Raw genomic sequence first — 12,138 nt, forward strand, 5'->3', positions numbered from 1 at the left:
CGTTAATAAGTTTGTTTGTTTCCAAATGGGAGCAAATCCTGTCCCGAAGAATCCTCTCTAATAATTTCCCTACCACTGATGTAAGGCTCACCGGCCTATAATTTCCTGGATTATCCTTGCTACCCTTCTTAAACAAAGGAACAACATTGGCTATTATCCAGTCCTCTGGGACCTCACCTGTAGCCAGTGAGGATGCAAAGATTTCTGCCAAGGCTCCAGCAATTTCCTCCCTTGCCTCCCTCAGTATTCTGGGGTAGATCCCATCAGGCCCTGGGGACTTATCTACCCTAATGCTTTGCAAGACACCCAACACCTCCTCCTTTTTGATAATGAGATGACTAAGACTATCTGCACTCCCTTCCCTTGGCTCATCATCCACCAAGTCCTTCTCTTTGGTGAATACTGATGCAAAGTACTCATTTAGTACCTCGCCCATTTCCTCTGGCTCCACACATAGATTCCCATCTCTGTCCTTGAGTGGGCCAACCCGTTCCCTAGTTACCCTCTTGCTCTTTATATACGTATAAAAAGCCTTGGGATTTTCCTTAATCCTGTTTGCCAATGACTTTTCATGACCCCTTTTAGCCCTCCTAACTCCTTGCTTAAGTTCCTTCCTATTGTCTTTATATTCCTCAAGGGATTCGTCTGTTCCTAGCCTTCCAGCCCTTACAAATGCTTCCTTTTTCTTTTTGACGAGGCTCACAATATCCCACGTTATCCAAGCTTCCCGAAACTTGCAAAACTTGTCTTTCTTCCTCACAGGAACATGCTGGTTCTGGATTCTAATCAGCTGACGTTTGAAAGACTCCCACATGTCAGATGTTGATTTACCCTCAAATAGCCGCCCCCAATCTAAATTCTTCAGTTCCTGCCTAATATTGTTATAATTAGCCTTCCCCCAATTTAGCACCTTCACCCGAGGACTACTCTTATCCTTATCCACAAGTACCTTAAAACTTATGGAATTATGGTCACTGCTCCCGAAATGCTCCCCTACTGAAACTTCGACCACCTGGCCGGGCTCATTCCCCAATACCAGGTCCAGAATGGCCCCATCTCTAGTTGGACTATCTAAATATTGTTTCAGGAAGTCCTCCTGGATGCTCCTCACAAATTCTGCCCCATCCAAGCCCCGAGCACTAAGTAAGTCCCAGTCAATATAGGGGAAGTTAAAATAACCCACCACTACAACCCTGTTACCTTTACATCTTTCCAAAATCTGTCTACATATCTGCTCCTCTACCTCCCGCTGGCTGTTGGGAGGCCTGTAGAAAACCCCCAACATCGTGACTGAACCCTTCCTATTCCTGAGCTCCACCCATATTGCCTCGCTGCATGACCCCTCCGAGGTGTCCTCCCACAGTACAGCTGTGATATTCTCCTTAACCAGTAATGCAACTCCCCCACCCCTTTTACATCCCTCTCCAAATCCTGGAACATTTAGCTGCCAATCCTGTCCTTCCCTCAACCAAGTCTCTGTAATAGCAACAACATCATCGTTCCAAGTACTAATTCAAGCTTTAAGTTCATCTGCCTTACCTGTTATACTTCTCGCATTGAAACAAATGCACTTCAGACTACCAGTCCCGCTGTGCTCAGCAACATCTCCCTGCCTGCTCTTCCTCTTAGTCTTACTGGCCTTATTTACTAGTACCCCCACATTAATTTCACCTGCTGTCCTACTGCTCTGGTTCGCACCCCCCTGCCACACTAGTTTAAACCCTCCCGAGTGACGCTAGCAAACCTCGCAGCCAGGATATTTGTGCCCCTCCAGTTTAGATGCAACCCGTCCTTCTTGTACAGGTCCCATCTGTCCCTGAAGAGAGCCCAATGGTCCAGATATCTGAAACCCTCCCTTCTACACCAGCTGCTCAGCCACGTGTTTAGCTGCACTATCTTCCTATTTCTAGCCTCACTGGCACATGGCACAGGGAGTAATCCCGAGATTACAACCCTAGAGGTCCTGTCTTTTAACTTTCTACCTAACTCCCTAAACCCCCCCCTGCAGGACCTCGTCACTCTTCCTGCCTATGTCATTGGTACCGATGTGTACCACAACCTCTGGCTGTTCACCCTCCCCCTTCAGAATGTAAATAGGTTTGATAGAATATTTTGAGGAGTTCACTGCCTAGATGTTGTATTTATGGATTTTCAAAAAGCATTTGATGAAGTGTCATTTAAGACAATTAGAGCATTTTAAAAGGAATGAATCCGACTGAGGGAGGGAAATGTGAATGTTTCAGGAGGTGCAGTTTGGCAGGAGGGGCATACAAGTGACAGAAAGTTTAATGCTGATAATAGTGAGGGATACATGTTTGACACTCCAGTGCAGTGCTGAAGGAGCGCTGCAAAGTTGGAGGTGTCCTCTTTCGGATGAGATGTTAAACTAAGGCCCCATCTGCCTGCTCAGGTGAATGTGAAAGATCCCATGGCACTATTTCGAAGAAGAGCAGGGGAGTTCTCCCCAGTGTCCTGGCCAATATTTACCCTTCAACCTAACACCTAAAAACAGATGATCTAGTCATTATCACATTGCTGTTTGTGGGAGCTTGCTGTGTGCAAATTGGCTGCTGTGTTTCCTGCATTACAACACTTCAAAAAGTACTTCATTGGCTGTAGAGCATTTTGAGGTGTCCGGTGATCGTGAAAGGTGCTATATAAATGTAAGTCTTTTTGGGGAGGAACAGTGAGAGGAGAATGTTAATGAAGAGATCAAATCAACATGTTCAAAATTTTGAACTGGATTGGGAATGTAACTAATGAAAGATTAATTCCACATTTGCAATGGAAACAGTGAGTGCTGAGATCACTATCAGAAAGAGGGAAGTTTATGAGGGTTATTAGTAAATGGAATTCTTCAGCACAAATGATAATGGTAGCAGAGACAGTACATTTATTTAAAAGGGAATTTGATAAAGATTTTGAAATTGCTGATTTTAACAGGATATGGGAACAGACTGTTTCTGCTCAGAGGCAGACAGGTGCCATAGGTTGAATGACCTCCTCTTGTGCTGTCAAATGTATATCACAGGCTCACTATCTCTTCCTATGTCTCCAGGTTTGAAAAACATTTCTAATTGTTGCTGCTTCCTGTTCTACACACAGAAGGATTCAGATTTGTCGACTGTGAGATGATTTTTCTGTTTGAGTTGCTGAGTGATGTTCTTTGTCCGTTTGATGACATGAAGCCCTATCTTTAGTAAATATTTCTTTACTGTGGAAAGGATTATTGTAAACCATCCTGATCTGTGACACTGTCTTCATTCACTGACCCTGAACCTATTTACCATCTTTACACCTGCACAAAAGTTCCTCTCAGTCACCACCATATAAGGGACAAAACCATCTTTCCTTTTATAACTGCATGCTAGTTCTCGGGCTTAGTCTTTAAACTTGAAGAACTCTGTGTCCAGATGCTGCTGCACTCGAATACAGACACAGGCCCTGCCCAGACTGTACAAGGGGCTGAGCAGCCTAACCGGATGTCCTTAAGGTCCTCAAAATACAGCCCAGAAAACGATTATTTTTATTGAGCCTAGGAGAAACAGGATCTTGAACTAGGTTCCGAAGAAGGGTCACTGACCCGAAACGTTAACTCTGCTTCTCTTTCCACAGATGCTGCCAGACCTACTGAGTGAATCCAGCATTTCTTGTTTTTGTTTCTTGAACTAGGTGCCAGTTCAAACATGATGTTCCATTGCATTGATTGCGATGGTCAATGACCATAAACCAAACTGAGTCAGTCGTCCAAATGCCCTCATGAGTCAGAAGCACATGTTTAAGATGAATTGTTTTACTTTGTGTCACAATAAATATTTATCCTTTAATCAACATCACAAAAACAGATTTTCTGGTCATTATGACATTGCTGTTTGTGGGATCTTGCTGTGCTCAAATTGGATACGTTTCCTGCATTACAACAATGACAACACTTCAAAAGTACTTCATTGGCTATAAAGTGCTTTGGAACATCCTGAACTCGTGAAAGGCAGTATAGGAATGCAAGTTTTTTTTAATCAAATGTCCTTGAAAGTAAGTCCTACATTTCATTGAGAGTTTCACATTAATGAAAAGCATCCAGGAGTGATCATTAACACACCCGCATATTCAAATGTAACCAAATGGATACCGCTCACATTCCAGTGAGCCAGGTCCTGCAAGCTTGTCCAAATTCCTCCGATGTCTGTCTCCTTTGTCCCAGAGCAATTGCAGCCAATGAAGTACTTTTGAAACAAAAACAAGAAATGCTGGAACCACTCAGCAGGTCTGACAGCATCTGTGGAAAGAGAAGCAGAGTTAACGTTTCGGGTCAGTGACCCTTCTTCGGAACTGACAAATATTAGAAAAGTCACAGATTATAAACAAGTGAGGTGGGGGTTGGGCAAGAGATAACAAAGGAGAAGGTGCAGATTGGACCAGGCCACATAGCTGACCAAAAGGTCACGGAGCAAAGGCAAACAATATGTTAATGGTGTTTTGAAAGACAAAGCATTAGTACAGATTAGGTGTGAATATACTGAATATAGAACATCAGCAAGTGCAAACCTGAAGAAAAACAACCTGAAAAAAACAGTGGGTAAGCAAACTGAACAAACTAAGATGAAATGAAATAAATGCAAAAAATGTAAAAAGGAATGCATTACTGTTGTAATGTAGGAAACACAACAGCCAACTTACACACAGCAAGATTCCATAAACAGCAAAGTGATGATGACAAGATAAAAGCAAAATACTGCAGATGCAGGAAATCGGAAATAAAAACAAAGTGCTGGAAATACTCAGCAGGTCTGGCAGCATCTATGGAGAGTGAAACAGAATTAATGTTTCAGGTCTGTGATCTTTCATCAGAATTGGCAAAGTTTAGAAATGTAATAGGTTTTAAAGAAGTGAAGCTGGGGTGGGGGTGGGGAAGAGAACAAAAGGGAAGGTATGTGATAGGGCAGAGGGCAGGAGAGATTAACTGACGAGGTCATGGGGCAAAGGCAAAGGGTGTGATAATGGTGTGGTGACAAAGCATTAGTGCAGAGAGAGTGTTAATGACAGAATATGAACATGTCTGTAAGCACAAACATGAAAAACCAAGTTTAAGGCAGGCACGTGCTTAAAAAATAAAATAAAATCATAATAAAAAAGGCTAGTCATGCTCTGAAATTGTTGAACTCAATGTCCAGTCCAGAAGGCCTAATCAGAAGATGAGTTGCTGTTCCTCGAGCTTATGTTGTGTTCATTGGAACATTGCAGACCAAGGACAGAAATGTGGGTGTGAACAGGGTGCTGAATTGAAATGATAAGCAACCGGAAGCTCAGGGTCATGCTTTCGGACTGAGCGGAGGTGTTCTGCAAAGCGGTCGCCCAATCTGCGTTAGGTCTCCCCAATGTAGAGGAGACCACACTGTGAGCAGCGAATACAGTATACTAACTTGAAAGAAATACAAGTAAATCGCTGCTTCACCTGAAAGGTGTGTTTGGGGCCTTGGATAGTGAGGAGAGAGGAGGTAAATGGGCAGGTATTACACCTCCTGCGATTGCAGGGGAAGGTGCCGTGGGAAGGGGATGAGGTGGTGGGGGTAATGGAGGAGTGGACCAGAGTGTTGTGGAGAGAACAATCCCTTCGGAATGCTGACAAAGGAGGGGAAGAGAGGGGAAGATGTGTTTGGCAGTGGCATCACACTGGCAGTGATGGAAATGGTGGAGGATGATCCTTTGGATCTGGAGGCTGGTGGGGTGGAAAGTGAGGGCAAGGGGAACCCTGTCGTAGTTCTGGGAGGGAGGGGAAGGGGTTAGGGTAGAGGTGCGGGCAGTGGGCCGGACATGGTTGAGGGCCCTGTCAACCACAGTGGGGGGAATCCTCAGTTAAGGAAAAAGGGAAAACATATCAGAAGCAATGTTGTGGAAGAACAGATGCGTCAGAGACGGAGAAACTGGGAGAATGGAATGGAGTCTTTGCAGGAAGCAGGGTACGAAGAAGTGTAGTCAAGGTAGCTGTGTGAGTCAGTTGGCTTATAATGAATATTAGCCTATCCCCATAGATGGAGACAGAGAAGTCGAGGAAGGGAAGGGAAGTGTCGGAGATGAGCCTTGTAAAGGTGAGAGAAGGGGGGAAATTGGAAACAAAGTTAATGAAGTTTTCCAGTTCGGGGCGAGAGCAGGAAACTCCACTGATAGTCATCATTGTACTGGGAAAAGTGTTGGGTGAGGGGGCCTGAGTAGGACTGGAACAAAGAATGCTCAACATACCCCACAAAAAGACAGGCATAACTAGGACACATGTGGGTACCCATAGCAACGCCTTTTACTTGAAGGAAGTGAGTGGAGTTGAAGGAGAAGTTGTTCAATGTGAGAACAAATTCAGCCAGGCGGAGGAGGGTGGTGGTGGATGGGGACTGGTTGGGCCTCTGTTCCAGGAAGAAGCGGAGAGCCCTCAAACCATCCTGGTGGGGTATGGAGGTGTAGAGAGATTGGACGTCCATAGCGAAGAGGAGGCGGTTAGGGCCAGGAAACTGGAAATTGTCAAAATGACGTAGGGTGTCAGAAGAGTCACGGATGTAGGTGGGAAGAGACTAGACCAGCAGAGAAAAGATACAGTCAAGAGAGGAAGAAATATGTTCAGTGGAGCAGGAGCAGGCTGACACAATGGGTCTGCCGGGACAGTCCTGTTAGTGGATTTTGGGAAGGAGGTAGAAGCGGGTTGTCCGGGATTGTGGGACTATGAGGTTGGAAGCTGTAGAGGGAAGATCTCCAGAGGAGATGAGGTCAGTGACAGTCCTGTGGACAGTAGCTTGATGTTTGGTGGTGGGGTCATGGTTCGGGGGAGGTAGGAAGAAATGTCTGACAATTGGCGCTGAGCCTCTGCAAGGTAGAGGTCGGTATGCCAACAACAACAGCACCACCCTTGTCAGCAGGTTTGATAACAATGTCAGGGTTAGACCTGAGAGCACAGAATGCAGCAAGTTCAGAGGCATGACGAGATGTTGTTTGAGGGATAAATATTGGCCAGAATATTGGGGTGAACTCCCCTGCTTCTCTTCCAATAGTGATGTGGGATCTTTTACATCCACCTGAGAGGGCAGATGGGGCTTCAGTTTAACATCTCATCCAAAAAGCAGCCCCTCTGACAGTGCAGCATTCCCTCAGTACTGACCCTTTGACAGTGCAGCATTCCCTCAGTACAGCCCCTCTGATAGTGCAGCATTCCCTCAGTACTGACCCTCTGATAGTGCAGCATTCCCTCAGTACTGACCCTCTGATAGTGCAGCATTCCCTCAGTACAGCCCCTTTGACAGTGCAGCATTCCCTCAGTACAGCCCCTCTGATAGTGCAGCATTCCCTCAGTACTGACCCTCTGATAGTGCAGCATTCCCTCAGTACTGACCCTCTGATAGTGCAGCATTCCCTCAGTACAGCCCCTTTGACAGTGCAGCATTCCCTCAGTACAGCCCCTCTGACAGTGCAGCATTCCCTCAGTACAGCCCCTTTGACAGTGCAGCATTCCCTCAGTACTGACCCTCTGATAGTGCAGCATTCCCTCAGTACTGACCCTCTGATAATGCAGCACTCCCTCAGTACTGACCCTCTGATAGTGCAGCATTCCCTCAGTACTGATCCTCTGACAGTGCAGCACTCCCTCAGTACTGGCCCTTTGATAGTGCAGCATTCCCTCAGTTCTGACCCTCTGATAGTGCAGCATTCCCTCAGTTCTGACCCTCTGATAGTGCAGCATTCCCTCAGTACTGACCCTCTGATAGTGCAGCATTCTCTCAGTACTGGCCCTCTGACAGTGCAGCACTCCCTCAGTACTGACCCTCTGACAGTGCAGCATTCCCTCAGTACTGGCCCTCTGACCGTGCAGCATTCCCTCAGTACTGGCCCTCTGACAGTACAGCATTCCCTCAGTACTGACCCTCTGACAGTGCAGCATTCCCTCAGTACTGACCCTCTGACAGTGCAGCATTCCCTCAGTATAGCCCCTCTGATAGTGCAGCACTTCCTCAGTACTGACCCTCTGACAGTGCAGCATTCCCTCAGTACTGGCCCTCTGACAGTGCAGCATTCCCTTAGTACTGGCCCTCTGACCGTGCAGCATTCCCTCAGTACTGGCCCTCTGATAGTGCAGCATTCCCTCAGTACTGACCCTCTGATAGTGCAGCATTCCCTCAGTACAGCCCCTCTGATAGTGCAGCATTCCCTCAGTACTGACCCTCTGATAGTGCAGCACTTCCTCAGTACTGACCCTCTGACAGTGCAGCACACCCTCAGTACTGGCCCTCTGACAGTGCAGCATTCCCTCAGTACTGCCCCTCTGATAGTGCAGCATTCCCTCAGTACTGGCCCTCTGACCGTGCAGCATTCCCTCAGTACTGGCCCTCTGACAGTACAGCATTCCCTCAGTACTGACCCTCTGACAGTGCAGCATTCCCTCAGTACTGACCCTCTGACAGTGCAGCATTCCCTCAGTATAGCCCCTCTGATAGTGCAGCACTTCCTCAGTACTGACCCTCTGACAGTGCAGCATTCCCTCAGTACTGGCCCTCTGACAGTGCAGCATTCCCTTAGTACTGGCCCTCTGACCGTGCAGCATTCCCTCAGTACTGACCCTCTGATAGTGCAGCATTCCCTCAGTACTGACCCTCTGATAGTGCAGCATTCCCTCAGTACAGCCCCTCTGATAGTGCAGCATTCCCTCAGTACTGGCCCTCTGACAGTGCAGCATTCCCTTAGTACTGGCCCTCTGACTGTGCAGCATGCCCTCAGTCCTGGCCCTCTGACCGTGCAGCATTCCCTCAGTACTACTCTGGGAGTGTCAGCCTGGAGTTTGTGTTCCAATCTCTGGAGTGGAATTTGTCCCCACAACTTACTCACTCAGGTGAGAGTGCAGCACATTGAGCCACGGGTGATGCCTAGCAAATAACTCCTTGAACGATAATCCTTTTTAAACCTTTAACTGTAAAACCTCATCACTGCCATTCTGAATATTAACCATTGTTTGCCAAATGTATCACCTCAAACCTACTGACAGTGATTTCCATCTACCACATTTGTAGCCAATTCCCGATCTTATTTATATTGCTGTGCAGTTTCTTGGATCTTCTAAAGAATTAACTAAACCACCTATTTTTGGATTAACTTGGACCCACTCCCTCAGCCCTAAACCAAATCATTTAAGTTTACAGTAAATGGAAGTGGTCCCAGACCAGAACACCCCTTTGGTATCCCACTGTCCACTTCCAACCTCCATGCAAGACTGCCCTTAACTCCCACAATTTGTTTTCTTCATTCTTACTGGCTTCAATCCAGTTTGCTGTCCTTGTCTTAATTCCATACCCCAAAGTCTTCTCTAGTAAACTTCCATGAGAGAAAGGATTTTCTAAAGTCCATGAACACACTCTCCACTACATTTCCCCATCTTCCATATCTGTTGTTATCTCCTCAAAAAAATTGATGAGGTTTCTTGAGCGTAATTGTTTCTTTTGAAATCTTTGTTGCCTACTCTTATTTTCTGGTTATCTAGATACATAGAAATTTGATTGGCACCCCATCCACCACCTTCATCATCATTCCCTCCACTACTGACGCACAGTGGCAGCAGTGTGTACCATCTACACGACGCACTGCAGCAACTCACCAAGGTTCCTTTGTCAGCACCTTCCAATTCCACGACCTCTACCACCTACAAGAAAAGAAAAACTTAGGTCCGACACCGAGAACTCAATACTACATAAAGCCGAGAGGAGTAGAGAAAGTGGAGGGGTGAAATCAGAAAGGAAATTAGGAAAGCAAAGAAAGGACATGAAAGAATATTGGCAAGCAAAATCAAGGTGAACCCAAAGATGTTTCATCAATACATTAAGAGTAAGAGAATAACTAAGGAGAGAGTAGGGCCCATAAAATACCAAAGAGGTAACATATGTGTAGGGGAGGAAGATATTGGTATTGTTCTTAATGAATACTTTGCATCTGTCTTCATAAGAGGGGGACGATGCAGATATTGTAGTTAAGGAAGAGGGGTGTGAAGTATTGGATGTGATAAACATAGGGAGAGAGGAAGTATTAATGGGATTGGCATCCTTGAAAGTTGATAAATCACCAGGACCGGATGAAATGTACCCCAGGCTGTTAAAAGAAGCAAGAGAGGAAATAGCAGAAGGTCTGACCATCATTTTCCAGTCCTCACTGGATACTGGTGTGGTGCTGGAGGATTGGAGAACTGCTAACGTTGTACCTCTGTTTCAATGCGAGAAGTATAACAGGTAAGGCAGATGAACTTAGAGCTTGGATTAGTACTTGGAACTATGATGTTGTTGCTATTACAGAGACTTGGTTGAGGGAAGGTCAGGATTGGCAGCTAAATGTTCCAGGATTTAGAAGCTTCAGGCGGGATAGAGGGGAATGTAAAAGGGGTGGGGGAGTTGCATTACTGGTTAAGGAGAATATCACAGCTGTACTGCGGGAGGACACCTCGGAGGGGTCGTGCAGCAAGGCAATATGGGTGGAGCTCAGGAATAGGAAGGGTGCAGTCACGATGTTGAGGGTTTTCTATAGGCCACCCAACAGCCAGTAGGAGGTAGAGGAGCAGATATGTAGACAGATTTTGGAAAGATGTAAAGGTAACAGGGTTGTAGTGGTGGGTGATTTTAACTTCCCCTGTATTGACTGGGACTCACTTAGTGCTAGGGGCTTGGATGGGGCAGAATTTGTAAGGACCATCCAGGAGGGCTTGTTGAAACAATATGTAGATAGTCCAACTAGGGATGGGGCCGTACTGGACCTGGTATTGGGGAATGAGCCCGGCCAGGTGGTCGAAGTTTCAGTAGGGGAGCATTTCGGGAACAGTGACCATAATTCCATAGGTTTTAAGGTACTTGTGGATAAGGATAAGAGTAGTCCTCGGGTGAAGGTGCTAAATTGGGGGAAGGCTAATTATAACAATATTAGGCAGGAACTGAAGAATTTAGATTGGGGGCGGCTGTTTGAGGGTAAATCAACATCTGACATGTGGGAGTCCTTCAAACGTCAGTTTGAATCCAGGACTGGGATGTTCCTGTGAAGAAGAAGGATAAGTTTGGCAAGTTTCGGGAACCTTGGATAACGCGGGATATTGTGAGCCTCGTCAAAAAGAAAAAGGCAGCATTCGTGAGGGCTGAAAGGCTAGGAACAGACGAATCCCTTGAGGAATATAAAGACAGGAGGAAGGAACTTAAGTAAGGAGTCAGGAGGGCTAAAGTGGTCATGAAAAGTCATTGGCAAACAGGATTAAGGAAAATCCCAAGGCTTTTTATACGTATGCATGCTCTTCTTGCAGGATGTGGGAGGTAAGAGTCACCACTTGTGTCCCTGCTGACTTCACCTGTGAGAAGTGCACCCAACTCCAGCTCCTCACAGACCGCGTTAGGGAACTGGAGCTGGAGCTGGATGAACTTCGGATCATTCAGGAGGCTGAGGGGGTGATAGAGAGCAGTTATAGGGAAGTAGTGACACCAAAGTTACAGGATAAAGGTAGCTGGGTGACCGTCAGGGAAGGGAAAAGGAATAGGCACACTGTGCAGGGATCCCCTGTGGCCGTTCCCCTCAATAATACGTATACCGTTTTGGATACTGTTGGTGGGGGGGACCTACCAGAGGAAAGCCCCAGTGGCCAGGTCTCTGGCACTGAGCCTGACTCAGTGGCTCAGAAGGAAAGGGGGGAGAATAGGAGAGCGATAGTGATAGGAGATTCAATGGTTAGAGGAACAGACAGGAGATTCTGTGGTCGCGAACGAGACTCCCGGATGGTATGTTGCCTCCCGGGTGCCAGGGTCAGGGATGTCTCAGATCGAGTCCACAGGATTCTTAAGGGGGAGGGGGAGCAGCCAGAAGTCGTGGTACATATCGGCACCAATGACATAGCTAGGAAAAGGGATGAGGACCTGAAAAGCGAATATAGGGAGTTAGGTTGGAAGCTGAAAGGCAGGACGAGCAGAGTAGTAATCTCAGGATTGATACCGGTGCCACGTGCTAGTGAGGCTAGAAACAGAGAGCGAGTGCAGCTGAACACGTGGCTACAGAGCTGGTGTAGGAGGGAGGGCTTCAGATATGTGGATCATTGGGATACATTCTGGGGAAGGTGGGACCTGTACAAGAAGGACGGGTTGCATCTGAACT

At 46.6% G+C, this 12,138-nt stretch overlaps 1 protein-coding gene across 7 annotated transcripts in view; it reads left to right on the top strand.

Moving 5' to 3' along the window:
• LOC137363985 (inactive rhomboid protein 2-like) overlaps positions 1-12,138 on the top strand; it is a 194,757-nt gene that overhangs the window by 15,621 nt on the left and 166,998 nt on the right. For 2 of the 7 annotated variants that reach the window (XM_068027475.1, XM_068027476.1), the window contains one exon: positions 3,059-3,126. The exons of 4 other annotated variants lie outside the window; for them this stretch is intronic. The gene's annotated coding sequence lies outside the window, so the exon portion shown is untranslated. Of the gene's footprint in view, positions 1-3,058; positions 3,127-3,163; positions 3,200-12,138 lie in introns of those variants that run through there. One more of the 7 variants, XM_068027478.1, reaches the window with a different exon arrangement.

Source organism: Heterodontus francisci, unplaced genomic scaffold (genome assembly GCF_036365525.1).
Source record: "Heterodontus francisci isolate sHetFra1 unplaced genomic scaffold, sHetFra1.hap1 HAP1_SCAFFOLD_598, whole genome shotgun sequence".
Lineage (NCBI taxonomy): Eukaryota > Metazoa > Chordata > Chondrichthyes > Heterodontiformes > Heterodontidae > Heterodontus > Heterodontus francisci.